The sequence below is a fragment of the Aulonocara sp. 'chitande type north' Nkhata Bay genome, linkage group LG20, assembly GCF_057382095.1.
Source record: "Aulonocara sp. 'chitande type north' Nkhata Bay isolate Kocher_YH1m ecotype deep benthic linkage group LG20, A_spYH_male_GT1.1, whole genome shotgun sequence".
NCBI lineage: Eukaryota > Metazoa > Chordata > Actinopteri > Cichliformes > Cichlidae > Aulonocara > Aulonocara sp. 'chitande type north' Nkhata Bay.
Window position 1 is genome coordinate 13495040 of NC_141363.1, and position 18845 is coordinate 13513884.

Consider the following 18845-nt stretch of genomic DNA (forward strand, 5'->3'; position numbering starts at 1 on the left):
AGAGGCGTCACATTCACCATTTTCAGCTATATTCATAAAAGATGGAACATTACTTCATATTTCATACATTTGTCACAGTGAAATAAGTGAGCACAAAGTCTCATGAAAGAGTAAAACTTTTTAATACAGCTAAATAGCAGTTAACTTTCTAAACGCACACTTATAATGTCTCTGCTTCCCACTGCAGATTCAGATTCAGATACAAACCAAAAAAACCTCCAAAACTTTGTAAAGCCTTGTGCAAACTTCAGATGTCAAGCTTTTTTACTGACCTTAAAGGACACAAATTTCCTGAGGAAAAAGAGTCTAGACATGTGGCTAGTAAACATAAATGGCAGGTTTTGTTCAACTTAACAGGCCAAAAGTTCCGAACAATCAATTGATAAGATTAGCTGTCTATAGATTTTTGTTTTTATTAACAAATAAATAAAGTTACAGCTTCAGGGAGACTGCATTTAACTGCCAGTGCAACTAAAAATGATGCCAAGTAGATAGTAGTAGGTAGTGGCTGCATTGCCTCTTTTAGTTTTAACTCTCATTATAGCACATTTAAAGGAAACCAGGATGGTTTAATGTAATGTGCTATTTGGGACTATCTCCAGCTCCAGTAATAATATATTAGGTGTTTGAGGCTAAGGGTTCATAGTAAGGAGAGTAAAAGAGAGGATGTCGTTCTAGGAGGGGTGGAAATCCTGCTGGGGTTTTTTTTTTTAACCTAAACTACTATTCTCCTGTTTCCACTAACAAGATCCTCTTTAGTTAAACAAAGCTATATCTACACATGGATGTTTTTTTAAAATGAGAATTTTTCCACTTTAGTTTTGAAAAAAAAAAATGGTGTCAAGTGCCAAGCTATTAAGAGCATGCATTGACATGCTTTTGATTGCAGGGATAGCATAGCATGGCAGCTTGCATGCTAATCCTAACCTATAGAAATCTTGTCCAATCAGAAGACTCCAATAATAGTACACATATTTAATGCACGAAAGGAATTGTTGTTTTCCTTGTCAACATATAACCACAGTAATTACATTTCTGAAAATTTTCATTCAAAATTTTAATTTTCATTGATCTGAGTTGTGAATGAAAAGGAAAAACGAACAGAAAAATCTACACTTAACAAAATAGCAATGTACTGGGAAGGGCCAAAAATGATAGCTTCCGCATCTTTAACAAGGCTTGGCTGTCTTCCCACACTTGTATATCGGCAGTCCACACCTTCCAATCAATAAGAATCCATTGTTTCCATTGCCTTATTAAAAAAAAAAGCTTTGTCCATGTCAGTCCTCATAACATCAATTTGAATATTCACTCTACAGTATTTCATTTATATTCCACTGTTAAAGCGGATGTGAGTCAGAGTAACAGTAGCACTGATTCAACTTCTTGCCTTTGCTTTCTTAATACCTGTTTAGACTGCACATCCCAAATAACAGAAAAGAAGTGGAGGTACTCACTAACGTTCTCCTTTTCTGAACTGAGACGTGGCACAGGAAAAGCCCACACACTCACCGCAATTTTTTAGAGGATAGAAGAACGGAGTTTAGGAAGATGAGCCTTTTTAAATTTTTTTACTTATGTCAGCCTGGGGAAATATGAGACATAAGTTAGCTTTCAATTGAAAGCTAAGCTTGCCTAATTAAAACATGCAGTTTAATTAAACTCCAAATAAATCTCATTTTAGAGGAGGTTGTGAAATAAATCTTACAGCTACATGTGTTTAAGGGGCCAGGGCCCACCCATGTCAGGTCCATGCTGAGCGCCCAGGAGAAGCATTTTCTCAGGTTTAATTTTCAATTAATTAAAATCTAAACATTTAAGTGAACCAGTGAATTAAATGTATTTTCCTTCCTAAACAAGTAGAAGGCAACATTTATTGAGTTGACAGGTTTTCAGAAAATTCTGATCAGTTTCCAAAAAAGGCCACTTCACAGTGACGAAAACCAGTTAAATATGAGCAGCATGTTACAGTTCAAAGGTTGTTCAGGAGAGGATAAAGAAACTTTGGTCATGGATGTCATATCTGGTGACAAGAGCACAAGGTTTTACTTAGTTTGAGTCTGGGCCTGCGTGGCTTTTTACTTTAGGGGGGAACCTAGGTTACGTCCACACTAGCCTGGATAGATTTAAAAATGGTGTTTTTGTCTGAAAACGCTCCATGTCCACACTATCGTTTTCAGTCGTTTTCACAGAGTTGTGCGTCCACATTGAAACAGCCAAAAACGCTTATGTTCCAGTAAGACGATTCGACCTGCTTCATTTCTGTCTGCCGTTTATTGACTTTCCGGCTCTTTGAAACGTGTTTTTTAAATGGACTAACAATGAGGTGGAGTTGTTGCTGCAAGTAACACAAAAGTACAAAGTTGCAAAACTGAGTGAGAATTGAAGAATTTGAAGAAAAGCTATCTAGAGCATGTACAGACTGATATTAATCTTTAATAGGGCTGTCAAAATTGAGAGCAAACAAAACAACTGCTGTATAATGCCCTCCACTATCTCAGTTTAACTGGTCACTTGACTGCATCACATCACTAAAATGTGTCATCTTTTTCAAAAAGTCTCCGTTTGCGCTGTCCACACTTCAACGCGAAAGCACCGTTTTCAAATGTATGCGTTTTCCTTCAGCGAAAACACCGTCTCAGTGTGCACGGGAGGCCAAAACGGAGAGAAAATGATGCGTTTTCAAAGAAAAACTCATTAGTGTGGATGTAGCCCTAATCAGTCGGGAGAATTCCGACAGATCACCTGCAATTAATGGATGTGGTTTGTCCTGCATTTTTAGATTTAGATGTTGACATGTTTTTTTCCTGGTGGTGTTGGTGAGTGTGGGGATGAAGTCCCTAATATATTTTCTCTTGGAAGTAGAAAACCAAGCGAAAAGACTCCAGAGCTTAAAATTTGTACCTGTTTTATTTCTTCCTTGAGAGCATAGGTGGTTTCTTTTGAGATAAGTTAATGAATTTACAGCACAGTGCACTGCTCTATCTCTGCTGATATAAGTCAGTGTAGCTCACCCAGCAGTCTTTTTCTTTCTCTCTCTTTTCTGCTTCAAATTTAAATCGCAGCGTTGAAGTGAATAGTGAATAGATATTACAAAAATAATGATAGGTTGGATGTTGATTTCTTAATATTCTTAAAAATATTACAAACTTTTGTAATTACAAGACCCTGACCAAATTACTCTGCCTGTCCAAAATCAGAATCTGGAATTGTTGTCTGGGTACAAGCGAACAATCCATATTATAAAGACAAACATGCATTGCCAAGTTTTTGAAGAAGTAGGCACTTAAATCTGAAACTTAATCACAAGATGATTTGCTTTTATTTACATACTAACTAGTTTAGTCAGTGTAGAAGCCACAGCCACTTGGATGACCTCTGCTTCTCAGCTGAAGGAGGAATCCAAAAAGTATTTAAACTGCAACAGTTTCAATTCAGAGAGTTAAGGTGGTGATTCACTTAAAGTAATGAATTCACGGTTTTACAAGCAGGTTTGGGTTAGGATGACATCATTTACTAAAAGTGACTTAGAGGAGAGAGGTCTAATGTTTAGTAGTGCACATTTAACTGTTTCACTCTTTGGTGCAGTTGAGGTTGTTGCATTATTCTTTCGCTGTGACAAAGACTCTATGGGGATGGAGTTTTGCAGGGATGCAGGAGGAGGGAAGCTGCAGAGAGCCCTCCAGGTCTTCATAGTCATGGGTTGTTTTTAGTAAATCTGGCCAGAAATGAAAGCTGCTCCATCCAAAGTGTTATGGATGCCATCTCTCCTAATAAGACTATGTGCTTAAAAGGACTGGGTCATTTACATATTACCTCTACAGTCGCTGCTTGGCCATGTATACCCATGCCATGACGCTCCTTGCGCATGGACTTGTTCTGATATTAACTCCAACGGTGGCATCCTATGACAATACCACACTTGAATTCAGTAAGTGCTTTAGAACAACCCATTCTTTCTCAAAACATGGCTACGGGCTTGATTTGATCCACCTGTGGCAAAACACACACCTGAATTCAAAGATTAAAGGCTTTGGCCCGACTTGAAATTGGTAATACCTGAAACGACAGATGCTAAGAAAAGCTTTCAAAGGAAAAAAACAGAAACCGTGTATTTCATCTATAAGTTTATTCTTTCCACGGCAAGTTTTAAAAAGGAGAATACAAAGTGGATTTAGGATGAAATGACAAAAACTGTGTGGATGCCTCATCCACCCAAAGGTGGCTCTGAACAACTTACCTGCTGGTGAAAAAGATGAAAAAAGAGGCAAAAAATTATTAAAGGTTCTCTTTTTCTTACAGTATCTATAAAGACTGCAGTCTGGTTAAAGTCTAGAAATTGGCTGTAGTCGTGGGCATCTGTGCTTACAAACCACAGAATGAGATAAAATGCCTTGAAGCACTAAGTGTCCCGGCATCAAGCTGAGCTTAAGATCTGGTGCAAAGTGAACACCAGGTCCACTCAAACTGCAACAGAATGTCTCTGGGGATGTCGAGGTTAATGTTTCTGATGGTATTACAACTTTTTTATAGCCAATGATAAATTTGAAGCCCTGTCTTTAAACATCTTTGAATTTTAAGTTCTGTTCTTTTTTTATGACATTTGCATATATTTTAACTTCATATTTTGTGCAAGTTACTCCCTAAATAGTTATTATAAACCATTTTTTACTGCACAAGTGGTAGGGGTTGTCAACTTCCCTTAAAGCTCTTATTTTTGATAACTAGATGAAAATAGGTTGGAAAATGTCTTTTATCGTGCACAATTTTGAATCACATTATAGTGGAGGTAACTGTGACACATGCAGTGGAATAAAATGAGGGTGTGGTTGAGAAGCAGCCTGCAGTTTCCAACTTCTCAAACTTCAGTGATAATGAGGCACATGGAATGGAAGCTCGCTTTGTCTCCAAAGAATGTGGGACAGTGTGTAAAATATAAATTAATACAAAGATTCAAAGACGAAGACAACATATCAAATTTTAAAACAGACTTTTTAAATGTGTACTCATTTGTGCATAAAACACCAGATGAAACATCTAACAATTAATTAGGCCAATTAGTAACATGATTGAGTATAAAAAGACCGTCACAGTGAAGCTGAGTCATTCAGAAGTAACAATGGGAAGGGGGTCACTGTTCTGTGAAAAGACTGCACGGCCTTTCAATAATTGAGAGACTTAATCATTTGCGGTGCATAATATGTATGACTAAAAGATTCAAAGAATCTGGTAAAGTATGCAGAGGCCAAAACCTCATATTGAATGCCTGCGGTTTTTGGGTTCTCCCACAACCAAATAAGAAAAAATAGCTGAACAAGATAAAGAAATTTAGGGTGGAATAAGGTAAAAAGAAAAACTGTTCTGCAGTCCAACAAAATGTTAAAAATACTTTTTGGAAACCTGGACTCTGCATCCTCTGGGCTTTTTAGCATTATTGCACATGGCACGGGTACCTAAAAGCTATCCGAGTTGGGCTTACACACAGGTAAACATGTATAATAGATAGTGCTTCACAGAAACATCCACTACCAACCAGACAACTTCTTTCTACAGTTCTGTTCATGCACAGAATTTCCTCAGCAATTCTCAAACTCAAGAAGTACTCATAAAACACACTGCTCAACATGATCCTGTCTGTATTGAATGTCTAATAAATCCACAATAAAAAAGTTTGGAATACATCAGCTTTATTTTAATTTCAATTATTATGGGCTGTAAGTGATTTGCAAACCAGTGCATAGTTTCAATAACCTTTTATATGGCAACCTAACCGTTTTGGAAGTAGAGTTGTATAACTTTTATACATTTAAAAAAAAATTGTATTAGATTTTGTTTGCTACTTGTTTTACAGGGTCCCCTGGAACACTGGCTTCTTTCTTTTGAATGGTTGTCTGCTTTAGCTTTGTGATGGACAGGTAACAAGTCCAAGAACAAGCATTGCCAGGCCAACACAGAGCAGGAAGCCTCCTTGAATTGGATGGATGGAATAATTAGTTATTTGTTTCTAAGAAGTGTTCCTGAATTTTCTGAAGTTTCTATCACTTGCATCATAAAATATCGATACAATGTAGAAATGGATCCAGATTTTGAAATAAGTAGGGTGGCATATCTTTTTTTTTTATTGTTTAATATTTATATTTGCTACTTTTGAATATAGAGTCGACCTAGTGGCAACCTCCAGAGCTAAAAAATGAAGTGCCAGTTCCCCTTCAAAAGGAAGTCCCTCACCATAGTCCAGTGTTTCCCAACCACTGTGCAGTGGCACATAGGTGTGCTTTGAGAAATGATCAGGTGTGCCGATTATCTGGTTCCACCTGATTAGTATGTCTAAGCAATCTGTGTAAGTAATGGGCAGAACAATTACATTCTCTTCCTCTAGAGGGCAGTGCAACTACCTGCTCTAATTAAATGGGTTGCCAACTGCCAGTAAAACAGAAGAAAACGAAGAAGAAAATACATAATAGTCATGCTGAGAGAGGATGCAGCGGGTAATAGTAATAGATAAATATTTGAAAAGAAAAAGTAGTCAGTCTGACCTGGAGAGAATTTCGATCCAGATGAAGGCTCTAGCATGAGTAGTGGTCAGAAGAAAGCAAAGAAGGTAAACTGGGGACAAACCGAGCCCATTCCGGTATATCTGGTGCACGGGGAAAAATTATCAATATTTTTTTGTGACATTTTTATTTGGTGGTGTGCCGTGTGATTTTTCTGATGTGAAATAAGTGCCGTGACTCCAAAAGTTTGGGAAACACTGCCATAGTCTGTCATGTTAAACTGCTCAACGTCACAGCACTAAAAAGCACATTTACAGACTGGTACAAAAAACAGTTTTGGCTTCTATGTGTAGTTTCCTCCTCCGTCACAAATATATGTCATTCAGAGTCATGACTGCTTTTTATTGGTGTCTGCGAGGCCTCACCTCTATTAAATAGCATCAGTTGAACTGGACTTCCCCATGGTGTTTTTGTTATTGATGCCTTTTGGGGGATTTTTAATGGAAATGTCTGACAAATAATATGGCATACTTTGTGTTATTTTGGTGTTTCGACTACTATTAGTCTGCTAATTAGCACTAATTAACTGATATCTACATGTGTGAAGTTCATCTGAACAGTTTATGAATGCAGCTTGCTAACCAAGCTAGCAATTGCTAACAAAACATGGTAATCACTTGCGCCTTAAAACCAGCATTTTTAACACCAAGGGTTAAAAATTTGGATTTGAAAACCATTTGATAGTGTCATGGTGGCTGCATCCATATTTGATACTTTCGGTAAATGTGTGACCTGGTGTATGTTGTTGTTGTCTTGAATCTCCTCACGTATGTAGATGATATAATGATATTCTCTCCATGTAGTGCTAGTCTTCACTTGTCTTTGAGACATGCAGTCTGTTTCACATTGTACCAACACATATCATGCAAATAGGTTTCTTAGAAGTGATCTTGGAGAAACCCTTTTTTTCCCAATTTTTTCTTCTGTCTGGTACTGCTCTTAAGGTGTATAATGAGATTAAATATTTAGGACATTACATAAGCAGTGCTCTTTCAGATGGTAAGGACATCTATTGCGCAACCAAATATGTTGGCTCGTAAATTTAGCTGGTGTGCTGCGATTGTGAAATACTCCTTTTAATGCTTTTTATAACCTCCTGTTTACGGCCCATCTGTGGCTTTGCTACAAAAAAAGGCATCTTGCACAGACTCTCCATGGCTTATGACAGTATGAGGCTGTTCCTGAAAACCCCTGTAATCTGCAATGCAAGCCAGATGTTTTCTTATGACTGTGTACCCACCTGCTCTGCTGTAAACTTTATATAGATATATATGTTGAGTTATCTTATTCTGCTAATGACTCTTCTGTATTGTACTGCTTTTTGTGTGTCTGTAAATCCATAATTACTCATTTATTACTTTATCTTTTTTCCTTTATATTCTATTTTTATTTATTATTGTGCATTTTTACATAAATTCCAGTACAAACTTTGTCCGTATTAAGTAAAATCAGCTAATTAAATGCTGATCCAGTCACCTCTAGAAAGTTTTACTTTTGTTGTGTTTTTATAAGCTTGGAGTCTTGCAGTCCCCAGTGATATACCTCATGTACCTCGCTGCCATGTTTCTCCTGCTTAGCCCCTCTGTACTCTGTGCTTCTGTTCTCTCTTTTTGTGTTTTCTTCCCTTCTGTGTCAAAGAATATAAACTGCATCCGTAACTGCAGGGGACCTGACACACCTGGAACCCGTGCACGGCACTCTTCAAAAACGCATTTCCAAACAAACATCACCTCAGCCTTTTCTTTATCTCATCTTGGCTGTGGCATCCGATATGTAGCACAAATAAAACCACGCAGACACACATCCGCACGCACACCTTGAACCACCACTTCTAAACCTAAATCTGCTTCACCTCATTCAGCGCACGTCCTATTCCTCCTCCCCTGTCCTTCCTGCACTCCCACCCGCACGCCGCCCCTTCTCTCCCTGCTCTCGACTGATCAGGGGTCAGGCTGCAGTGTCTCCATTAGTCACGTCTCATTTCTTGCTGGCCCCACCGACTCTGATCTGGGGTCAGGGACTGCCCAGCAGCCATTTCCCCTCCCTACCGGCGCCCGGGTGTTCTGGCTGACCCTACCTCTTATCTCTGTTAAGTCAGACACTCGCTGGCGGTGGTCCTCTCATCGCCTATCAGGCTCACTACTCTTCCTCCTGCTGCCTGCACACACAAGTGAGTGTACTGACAGTGTGCACGCACGGATACACACTCACACAGGTGCACATGCATGCATGGAAAAAAGCACACAAGTCTCGCTTCAACTTAGCAGGAGAAGCTGGTAATTCTTGGCAGTACAAGAAGTACAGAAAGTGCACATTAAATGAGGCAGTGTATGGTAAGTTCCTGAAAGCTTTTCAATTTGCTGATAAACACAGGTGCCTGTATTCTGATTTGTATGTAAAAGCTCATTAAAATCCCGACAACTACAACATTTGGTAATAACTAATTGACAAGGAAGAGCTCATTAATATTAATAAGCTGTGAAGTTTGACTGTGTAACAGACATGAGATCGTCCTCACAAAGCTATGGCCTAGTTGTGGCTTGCAAACATGCTCACAGTGACAGTATTAATATGATGTTGTTAAACTGATCATCCTTACACTGACATTGTAATTGAGTTGCAAATTAGCCCAAAACACAAAAAAACAGGAAACACTGATGAGAATATCATCAATTCTGCAAATATACAATAACACCACAATATAACATGGGAAGTCACATTAGAATTAGAATTTTGATGGTGGCTCACCCTGGGTGAAGTGCTAAAAAGAGTGAGGACCTGAGAACAGTAAGAGTTTTGTGAGAGAAAAGGCAACGACCTTCAACAGCTTTCAGATGCAAAATAGATGTTATTTTGCATTTTCTGTTAATCTGACTGTCCTTCACATTTACACCTCAGACACCAACTTTTAACGCATTTGTTCTAACCCTAAACTGTTAGGATGCCTGGGTCGTCGACCCAGGGTTTTTGAGTTTATGATATTATTTATACTGTCTAGTTTTTGGTTTCTTTGAGTTCTGTCTTATGGCTTATGTCTCTGTCTTCTTTAGTTGCTCTGTCTCCCCTATCACCTGCATCCCCTTGTCTAGTTCGCGTCTATGTGTATCTTAAGTTCCTATATCCCCGTGTTCAGTCAGTGTTTGTGTCTGCCCTGTTCCCACGTCTCTGTTCCCTTTGTAGTGCCTGCATGTGAGTCTGTCTTTGTTCAGTCTGTGTTATGTGTTTCCTGTTTTACTTTGAAGGTCTCCGTCTTTTCTCAGTGTGTTCAGTTTACGCTTCTTTGGTCTCGTCAGTTCTGATTTGCCCCAGCTGTGTTTCCCTCCTGTTACTCATTCCCTGATTGCTCCCTCTGTGTATTTAAGCCCAGTGTTTCTCTGTGTCTGTGTCGCGATCTACTGTTTTCTTAGCTGTGTGTTCTGTCATTTCTCTAGTTTAAGTTTGTTTTGAGTTTTTTTTAGTTTTGTTATATTTTGAGTATTAAATTAAAGCCTTTTTTGAGTTCACGTCTGTCTCCGGAGTCTGCACCTTGGGTCCTATTCCTGCCTGCACACAGCCACACCTAACATAAACACACTGCATGTCTCTGACTGAACAAGGAAAAAAAATCATAATTAAAAATCTACAGATAAATTAAACTACAAGAAAAACTGCAATAGATTCAAAATGTCATTACCATTGCCTAATTGTGACATCTACTGTCTTCAGAAGCAGTTTTATAAAGAGATTTCAACTTATTACTGCCTACCAATGGTGTAAGGGCTCCATCCAGGAAATGAGATTGAAACACACAGTATTATTTGCTATGTAAACCTGTATGCACATTACTTGTGAGGAATTTCAGACCAAAGTCAACATGGTCAAATGTGTATAATTTGACAGTAAGAGTATTCATAAAGGCAAGTATAGTTTGCGTTATCTGAAAAAAATAGACTTACCTTGTTAACAGTCATTGTAAAAATGTCCAGCCTCTGGAGTTTCAAATACTGAAAGCATTTTATGCCAAATTTTGTACAGTAATTTTCCTGTAATGTTATCTGCTTCACTATATACGTAAAACCAACCATAGTAATAACAGCATCGGAGCATCATGACTGTAAAGAGACAACATTTTGTCTGCTCTTCCCTTGCAGTTATTCTTATTCCTTAATTTTTACCGACCTAGTTGACCAGCCGGTCCCTAATATGTATATATATTTTTTTCACACATCAAATTTTAATATAATAATAACATTAAGATTTTCAGCAACAATTCTAATCTTTGTCTTCGATGGAGGCAGTCATCAAATCAGCCTAACCTGAAAAGTTAGGTATATGATAAACGATTATCATTGGTCATACTGTGATCTGGAAAGTGTGGGTAATATCTAGTCTCCATGAAAAACTTCTTATGCTCAGTATTCTCTCTAGGTGTTATCAGCTCACTAGGCTTGTCAGTCTTTTTGTCCCAACATCTCACATTTCCCATGATGACAGCTGGAACCATTTACGGCTTTTTAGTTTGAAACCCCCTTCGTCTCCTCTGTAGCTCCTGCAGGAGCACAGGCCTGTGTACAGTAGAGAAGCCAGAGTGGTCAGCCTGTGAGGATTCGCCATACCAGAGAATGTAATGCGAAGGAAAAACCACAAGACATGACATGGAATTTGGCTTAAAAAGACAAAAGTAGCCATTTCACCACAGGATGGGACCACAAAAAGCAAGTTAACTTTAGCTTTGTTGAGAAAACAGATTAAAGTTAATGCTAGTTACCACTAAATGTAATCTGTTTATGGATCGCATTGATGCAGAAATTGAATTCAGCTGGGTTCAGAAAATAGTTTTTGCAAATGCATATTTGTACACCAAAACTGGGCAGACATGTCATTAGCTACTCATTGCTGAACTGTGGTAATTGGTGTATTCACTAAATTAACAAGAATGCTATTTGGCTGTCAGTGCATGCAGTTAACACTAAAACAGAGGGTGGCATGAGGCAGAAGGTTCCCACAGACATGATTAATTAATCAGGAGGAAATTACACAGACATGAAAACCACTGATAAATGAAGTGAATAACACTGATCTTGTCCTTACAATGCAATGTCCTGGTGGTACTTATGTTACATTGTTAAATAGACCTCACTGCAAAATGTACAATATAAAATGTTTAAATAATCAATAATTAGTCTGCTTTTTATTTAAAATAATTTATTTAAAATGGGATCTTTAAAGGTATTGTCTGGTGCTAGCTTCTACACATAGACATTTACACATGGTCAGCCATGACCAGAGGCACTGTTTTCCTTCTATTCAGTCACCTTGTCCTTGTCAAAGCAAATCACTTAAAAATGCGATTTTGTCATCCAAATTTTTTTTTTAAATGTCACTGTGATGTCATGAAATGTGTTATCGGGCATAACTCAAGAATTTATTAGCTAATTAATAAACAATTTCAAATGGCTAAACAGGAAAGGAAAAGATCAACTTCACCGTGACATTATAACATTCTTCAATATTTAAACTTAACATCAAATCATCTCCAGTAACAGAAATCGCCCTCAGACATCGGTGCATTGGTGGTTCTTGGTGTCCGGGGATGGGCGTTCAGGTACGCACCAGCTCACTCCTGGTGGCTGTTTGTTGGGGCCTGGAGCCTGGGCTCACTTGGGCCCCTTTGGGAGGTGGGGTGCCCCCATCCTCTGGGGCTCGGTCACTCTGGCACAGCTGGCTGCTGGCGGAGCTCACGGGCACGTCACTGCAACCCCCCTGGCTTCTGCTCCGCGGCTGCTGAGTGACCCCTCATTTGGGGCTCTCCTCAGCTCTTTCCGGAAGAGTGGCACAGTTGCCCCTCTGTTGGTCTTCCTTGGTCTCTTGTGCTCTGTGGGTCTCTGGATGTCTGGAGCCTGGAAATGTATTGAACCAGTACAGCGATGGAAATTCAGCCAGTTTGCTGCTCTACGTGTGAGTTATGAATAAGACGAGCCACTTTTTCTTTTGTTATTATTTTCAACAAGTTGTTAACATGCAGCAGACTAAATAATCAAAAGCAATTAATACATTAGTTCTTCTTTGACAGTGTGCAATATGGAAGGTGTATCAAAAAGAACAATCTGAATTTAAAGTGTTAATTACATTCACCAGCACTTGTATGTAAAATTTTATATTCACCTATGTATTTCCATTACTTTTAAAAAATTGCATTTTTTTGTGGTTTTGGTAGCTGGTTAGATGTAGAAAGACATATTTGTTATTTTTAAGACGTGAAACATTTTAGTTTATTACTTAACAAAACAAAATCTTGTAAACTAATATCCTTGCTCCTATATCCTTCGTTCTACTCCAGACTAAATCTCTCAGCTGGATTTCCACTGAGTCTCCAGGGTCACTGTTAGCTACACTGTCTTATAAGCAGCTCGATACTCCCCAGCGTGTGGCTGCTGGGTATTATGAGTGCCTGTGCATGTGTGAACTTGCTATCCTCAACTTCCTCTTTTCCTCCATCCACCCCACTTACTTGTCCTCCCGGCCCTGAACTGGCTGACCTGCCGAAGAGGAACCAAAGTTGTAGCAGTCTTAGTTTTGTTGCTGCAAATAAACCCACCTACACATTCCAATCACAATCTGTCAGGCAGAGAAATTGAATGTATCTCTTACTGCAAGCATGTTTGTCATTTTACCCATTTACATTATGTTGCTGCTGCACCTGTTGGCTGACACGGCGATGCGTAGACAAATTTGCACTTGAATGACACCCGGCTAAATTGCTCACCTTGATTGGCAATTTGAAAGCCTATCAGCAAATCTTGGCTTCCTATGACATGCATTTCTGAGTATTTTTGATGCCATGTAATGCCTCCTCATCACACTTTGTCTCTCTTTAAACGATTTGTTGTCTATGCAGCTCATTTGTTCTGCCTTAATTACAATAAAATGTTATCAACCGCCGCTTCAAATAGCAATTCTAGCATGACCGAGGTGTTTTCTACAGTTGGTTAATTTTCTGTAAGTTTTTATCCTTCCTTGAAAGTTGTGCTGGAGTAGGTTTTTTATGCAGTCCTGCTCAGGTGCTTGCCGAGTGTGCCCTATGGGGCAAAACAAAGCTAAATCTATAAACGCATCTGAAGCAAACGCACCATGCTTTAAGTTTCCTGATTTCAATCGATATTCCAACCTTGGTTCATTTTAATCATTCATAGTCTAATCTTGAATGTAATGGTGGCTTCAGGGCATGATAAGCTGTGCACCTTGTCTATAAATGATGGCATGGCATCAGCCATAGGCTGCTGAATGACAGGGAATCAATATGGAGGGCCTCTTTTCAAATGCAAAAAGGATATTTACCTGTATCACTTTAAATTAATGAGAATGTAAGCGCTTGAAATTTAATTCCAAAGATATCTCGTCAGTCTGCTATAATTAAGTCTGTGCTATTGACTGCTCGCATCAGCCGGCTGTCATGTTCTCCTTCTATTCCCTTTTCAATTTTTCCCCCCTGCTCCTTCATTCAGTCTGCATCAGTCTGCAGCCCCTCCACACTGTACAGACTGTGCAGGAGTGAGGTTACACAGGGGCCCTGTGCTGTGTAGATCAGTACATGTGAGCCACAGACAGCCAGTGTGAAACTGTAACCTTGAAATAATCCTGTAACTATTCCCTCATCAGCTATCCTCTGCTGTAATGTATAGTGCATGTGGAGGAAAAATATGAAAGACTTCCTATGCATTATGGAACAAAGGTGGCTTCTATTGTGAATTCGGAACAGTAGACTTGGAGTGTGGGTGCACTTGTGTGTGTGCACCCAATGTCTCCTGTCAGGATATATGCTATGTTTTGTCTGAGACCAGAAAATGGGCCAACAAAAACACGTTTCAGACCAGTATGTCATCAGCAATACTCACCAGCTCCTCTCAGTAATTAGTCTTTGGATGGGTTCACACTACCCAGAGAAGAGAAATAGAGTGAACTCGAAGGAAAGTAGGGTAACATAATAATAGCCATAACATGCCTGACATTATAGTCAAATCTGTCAGATTTCTTGCAACTGTCTAGATGTGCCAGTACAAATCCTGCTATTTCACTTCTTGTACAAGCCCATTAAAAATAACCTGTAACATTTACAACATTGTTCTCAACAAAAGGTTGGTACACTTTTACTAATGATTTAATACAAATAGCTTAAATCAAACTGAAAGGCTTTAATCCTTGTACTGTGACTGATTATCATCACATCACTGTAGTAAAGCAGCAATTTTCTATAAATTTGTTTTCAGCATCATCATCTGTGGATTCCACATCTTATAGGGTTCCTTGGCATTTCACACTGGAAATGTTGTAGCTAGTGTTGCTTCAGTTAAATTAAATTTAAGTTTAATTTTATTTATACAAAGACACAACAGCAGCCAACTCAAGGCACACTATGTATTGTAAAATAGAGACCCTACAATAATAGAGCGAAAACCCCAAACAATCAAACAACCCCCTGTGAGCAAGTGCTTGCTGACAGTGGGAAGGTAAAACTCCCTCTGACAGAACCAGGCTCAGGTAGTGTAACCACACCTGTTTTTCCTGTGTTCTCTTTGTTCTTCTAACCCAGATGTAACCTGGTTCCAGAATTTGGCACTGACTGATTTAGCATAAATCAGTACTCTGCAATACCAGCATTATTCGGTACTGAGCTTAAAAAGTGCTGAGTTCAGTATCCAACAATCTAAGAGCTGAATTTGTGATTCCCATACATCGTACATGTACATAACCTCACTGCATAGCCGCCTGGTGTACACCTTTCTTTTACAACATTTATAAACCTGGGTTCTAATTTTTTTTTTCTCATTCAGCTGTAAACATACACATTCAAATGAATTCAGGAGTTTCAGTCACTTCCATGCCCACCCTGTTCCAACAAGACTGCACATCAGTACATAAAGCGAGGTCCGTAATGAAATGGATGAATTTGGTGTGGAAGAACTTGACTGGCCTGCACAGAGTCCTGACCTCAACCTGATAAAACACCTCTGGGATCAAATAAAGTCCAGACTATGAGTCAGAACCATCCAACATCAGTCTCTAACATCACAAATGTGCTTATAGAAAAATGGTCAAAAATCCCATACCCACATAGCAAAATTGGTATGGGCCGGATCTGGCCTACACAATGTGCTTACGCATGGCCCACATACCGCAAAGAATGACGGCCCTTTGGTGGCTCCGATCTGGTTTTCTGGAGGTGGCCCACACATGGGCCAGCACAAGGCCAGTTGCAGACACACTGGTGGTCCTGTGCTGGCCCATGTGTGGATTACCTCTGGCAAACCTGATCTGGCCCAGAACAGTTTCAGCTCTGGCCCCAGATGTCAGCCTAATGTGTACTTTTATCAAGCCATGTAATAACAACATGTGCCGGAACATGATAGTGCAAAGTAACATGACGAAACAGATTATTAAATAGTGCTTTTTTACTCTCCTGGATCACTCAAAGTGCTCTATACAACATTCACCCAATCACACACTTTCTCTAAACTGAGTGCTTCCTAACTACATTCATACTCTTGACATGCATTAAACTTGACGTGATCGAACCACTAACCTTCCGATCAGTAGATGACCTACTCTACCTCCTAAGCTACAGCCACCCAGTGATAAACATGAATAAACCCTCACTAGGTTTTGGATAAAGTGTACACTCACATACCTGTCAAACCTGCATTTGAAACGTTGGCAACCATAGCAGAATAGTATTGCAACATGGCATTTGGGTCTTCTAACTAAAATAGGAAAATAGGAACATAAATATTGCCAGATCTGGCCCACATCTGGTTGACATACACCCTGCCATGACACCAGTCAGTCAGAAGTGCTGGCTTGACACCAGATCCGGGCCAGACCTGTCTGCTATGTGGGTAAGTGCCTCTAAACCTTTTGGAAAGCCTTCCCAGATGAGCTGAAATCACACTAAACCCTGTGGATTCAGAATGGGACGTCACTCAAGCTCACGTGTGTGAAAGCATAATTTTGGCAGAATAGTGTATGTAATGTGGTTATCCAATGATGTTGAGTAAAGGTTTGATGAAAAAAGTCTATCAAAACTTTATTTATCTATCACTTTTTATATTGTACAATAAAGATGCAACTCAAAATTTACACATTAAAAACAGATATTAAACAAAAATACACAGACACACAAAAACACTGATACAAATGTATGTATTTTTGTGTGTGGTAAGGGAATGGTTTTTGCCCTTGAATACATCCACTGGTCACCCTTCAGTTATTTGACATTAGACACCCACCAGAGCCCACTCATCTAGTCTATGCTGTAGCAAGAAAAAGGGGAAATGCTGTCATGCCAAGATTGTCATATGGAAACACAGGAGATAAACAATGAAGAGGTGAACATAGAGGCAACTAAGGTGAGAGAATCGAAACATGAATGTAATGAACGAGTAATAAATATATAAGATGCTGCGTTGTGTGTATCGGTTATTTTGCATGAAGCTTAGCTGTGAGGGTACAATTCTTAGCATTTCCAAAGTCCAACTTTGTACTTCTGTCACGGTCTGCAGAGACAGGCCGTGCGGTGGTGTGTGTGATGGACCCAGGTGCATACACAAGTGAGTAGACGGGGGTGGATTTAACAGAAAGCGAGCCTTTATTATGGCTGAAGACAAAGTGCACAAACAAAGCAGGGATGGCGTGACTAGACTATAACTAAACTGGGAAAACTAATACTGCGACAAACTAAGAAAACTCAGACTATGATGATCACTGCAAGGACTGACCGTGAAAACATGGAGGTGAGAACACAGACGACGCGACACAGACTACATGAAACACAGAGACTAAATACACAAGAGGGATGATCAGGGGAAGTGGCCACACATGGGAACACAGCTGACACAGATAAACATAACAAGACATGGCAGGAGTAAACAACACTGACGGGAGACTGTCAAAGTAAAACAGGAAGTACACAGAGGTGCAAACAGGAGGAGAGAGAGAGCACGGGCATAGTGGGCTGGGGAAACATGGAATGAAACACGAGGGGAGATGAGGGCTCACAGATACATAGAGGGGCACACAGGGGAAGAGAGTCACAAGGGGAAGTCAAATAAGGAACAACATAACAGGACAACTCAGGAAACATGACCTAAATAAGGAACGAAATACAAAAACACAAGGAACTGAGAATACTGGGCCCGCATGGCCCAGGACCATGACACCACCCCCCCCTAAAGGGCTGGCTCCCGACAGCCCAAACCCGAGAAACAAAACACAAGCGAAACAGAAAACACCCCACCCAGGGCGGGAGGCGGGGGACCAGGACGGAGGGAACAAAACGAACCAAAAACAAGGAGCATGAGAACAAAACTGAGTCCACAAATACACAAAAGAGTCCAGAACAGGAAGGCGAATGTCCAAAGAGGCCCGAAGGCCAACCCGAGAGGCGACAACACAAAAGTCCAGTCCAACCGTTCCGGAGGCCGGCCACGGGAAAGGTGGCCACGGTGACAGAACAGATCCGGAGGCCGACCGCGCGGAAGGCAGCGGCGGCGGCGGAGCAGTTCAGGGGGCCGGCCGCGCGGAAGGCGGCGGCGGAGCAGTTCAGGGGGCCGGCCGCGCGGAAGGCGGCGGCGGCGGCGGAGCAGTTCAGGGGGCCGGCCGCGCGGAAGGCGGCGGCGGAGCAGTTCAGGGGGCCGGCAGTGCGCAAGGCGGCGGCGAAGCAGTTCAGGGGGCCGGCAGTGCGCAAGGCGGCGGCGGCTCTCCAGTGTCAGGCGTACTGGCCAAGGCCCGGTGGGCACGGGACCAGTCGAGGCGGGACCAGACGAAGCACAGGCTGAGGCAGACGAAGCACAGGCTGAGGCAGACGAAGACTCTGAGGCAGCGGCAGACGAAGACGAGGACTCTGAGGCTGAAGCCGGGCCAGGCGAAGCAGGAGCCGAAGCCGGGCCAGGCGAAGCAGGAGCCGAAGCCGGGCCAGGCGAAGCAGGAGCAGAAGCCGGGCCAGGCGAAGCAGGAGCAGAAGCCGAAGCCGGACCAGGCGAAGCAGGAGCAGAAGCCGAAGCCGGACCAGGCGACGGCGAAGCAGGCGCAGGGGCCGGACCAGGCGACGGCGGGGCCGGACCAGACGACGGCGGGGCCGGTCCAGGTGAAGCACAGGCAGAAGCTGGACCAGGCGACGACGAGGCGGCCGCAGGTGGCGGCTGAACGGGCCCCTCGGACCCTCCAGCGGAGACAGGAGGCTGAACGGGCCCCTCGGACCCTCCAGCGGAGACAGGAGGCTGAACGGGCCCCTCGGGTCCTCCAGCTGACATGGTGTGA